Source organism: Durio zibethinus, unplaced genomic scaffold, assembly GCF_047325235.1.
Source record: "Durio zibethinus cultivar Kanyao isolate XHJ-2024 unplaced genomic scaffold, ASM4732523v1 HiC_scaffold_59, whole genome shotgun sequence".
In the NCBI taxonomy this organism is placed as follows: Eukaryota; Viridiplantae; Streptophyta; class Magnoliopsida; order Malvales; family Malvaceae; genus Durio; species Durio zibethinus.
The window spans coordinates 7,501-10,000 of record NW_028322682.1 but is presented as its reverse complement, the minus strand read 5'-3'; positions in this window follow the sequence as shown (position 1 = coordinate 10,000).

Here is a 2,500-nt window from a genome sequence, read left to right as displayed (position 1 = left end):
CAGGGCCCAGCGTGTGCCGATGGTGGTCGAGGCAAGCGCCCGCACCAGGGCCCAGCGTGTGCCGATGGTGGTCGAGGCAAGCGCCCTCACCAAGGCCGAGCGTGTGCCGATGGTGGTCGAGGCAACCGCCCGCACCAGGGCCCAGCGTGTGCCGATGGTGGTCGAGGCAAGCGCCCGCACCAAGGCCGAGCGTGTGCCGATGGTGGTCGAGGCAAGCGCCCGCACCAGGGCCCAGCGTGTGCCGATGGTGGTCGAGGCAAGCGCCCTCACCAAGGCCGAGCGTGTGCCGATGGTGGTCGAGGCAACCGGCCGCACCAAGGGCCGGCGTGTGCCGATGGTGTTCGAGGCAACCGCCCGCACCAGGGCCCAGCGTGTGCCGATGGTGGTCGAGCCAGGAGCCCGCACCAAGGGCCGGCTTGTGCCGATGGTGTTCGGGGCAAGCGCCCGCACCAGGGCCCAGCGTGTGCCGATGGTGCTGGGGGCAAACGCCCGCCCCAGGGCCCAGCGTGTGCCGATGGTTATCGGGGCAACCGGCCGCACCAGGGCCCAGGGTCTGCCGATGGTGCTCGAGGCAACCGCCCGCACCAAGGCTCAGCATGTGCCGATTGTGATCGAGGCAACAACCCACACCAGGGCCCAGCTTGTGCCGATGGCGGTCGAGGCAAGTGCCCGTACCGAAGGGCAGCCTATGCCGATGATGGTCGATGCATGTGCCATCACCATGCGTCATCATGTGCCATTGATGGTCGAGGCCTTGGCCGAAGTTCGATTTTGAGCCACGGTGCCCATGCTTGGCTCCAGCATGTGCTGGTGCCGCATTTTTTTCACTCGGGACAGCATCGCCGGAGCATCGCCGGAGCATCGCCGGAGTACCGCCGGAGAACCTGACCGGCGGCATTGGGGTTCCGGCGATTGGGAGGGGGGCCGGGGGGGTGTGCGCACATGATGTGCGATGGGTGCTGGTACTTGGCCTTGTGTTGGCCCCCTATCCCTCATCAAACCTCTGAGAATTCACACCCCCTTAAAGAGCATTTGAGATTTTACAGGTTTGCTACCAGTAGCCGTTAAAGTGTCTGAAATGGGGACACTTTTTTCAAACGGTCACAAAATCTTCTCTACTTCGAGTTTTTAGCTGAATTTTTTTGTGCATGCCAACAAAAATAGAAGGATCATGCCTACAAAATTTGGGGCCAAAAATCCTTATAAAAAAATTTTAAAAAATCCCGAACCGCAAAAAGTTTCGAAAATCGTGAAAAATAGAAAACGAGTCATCTTCCAACGAAACTTCACGTGAAGGCTTAGGGGACCATTGTATGAATTTACAAGCCATAAAAATGGCATTGGCACGGCAGAAATTTGAAGATGTGCCTAAACCCACCAGGGCCCAGCGTGTGCCGATGGTGCTCGAGGCAACCGCCCGCACCAGGGCCCAGCGTGTGCCGATGGTGCCCGAGGCAAGCGCCCGCACCAGGGCCCAGCGTGTGCCGATGGTGGTCGAGGCAACCGCCCGCACCAGGGCCGATAGTGTGCCGATGGTGCTCGAGGCAACCTGTCGCACCAGGGCCCAGCGTGTGCCGATGGTGATCGAGGCAACCTGCCGCACCAGGGCCCAGCGTGTGCCGATGGTGGTCGAGGCAAGCGCCCGCACCAGCGCCCAGCGTGTGCCGATGGTGCTCGAGGCAACCGACCGCACCAGGGCCCAGCGTGTGCCGATGGTGCTCGAGGCAACCTGCCGCACCAGGGCCCAGCGTGTGCCGATGGTGGTCGAGGCAAGCGCCCGCACCAGGGCCCAGCGTGTGCCGATGGTGGTCGAGGCAACCGCCCGCACCAGGGCCCAGCGTGTGCCGATGGTGCTCGAGGCAACCTGCCGCACCAGGGCCGAGCGTGTGCCGATGGTGGTCGAGGCAAGCGCCCGCACCAGGGCCCAGCGTGTGCCGATGGTGGTCGAGGCAACCTGCCGCACCAGGGCCCAGCGTGTGCCGATGGTGCTCGAGGCAACCGACCGCACCAGGGCCGAGCGTGTGCCGATGGTGCTCGAGGCAAGCGCCCGCACCAGGGCCCAGCGTGTGCCGATGGTGCTCGAGGCAACCGACCGCACCAGGGCCGAGCGTGTGCCGATGGTGGTCGAGGCAAGCGCCCTCACCAGGGCCCAGCGTGTGCCGATGGTGGTCGAGGCAACCTGCCGCACCAGGGCCCAGCGTGTGCCGATGGTGCTCGAGGCAACCGACCGCACCAGGGCCGAGCGTGTGCCGATGGTGCTCGAGGCAAGCGCCCGCACCAGGGCCCAGCGTGTGCCGATGGTGGTCGAGGCAACCTGCCGCACCAGGGCCCAGCGTGTGCCGATGGTGCTCGAGGCAACCTGCCGCACCAGGGCCCAGCGTGTGCCGATGGTGGTCGAGGCAAGCGCCCGCACCAGGGCCCAGCGTGTGCCGATGGTGGTCGAGGCAACCGCCCGCACCAGGGCCCAGTGTGTGCCGATGGTGGTCGAGGCAACCGCCCG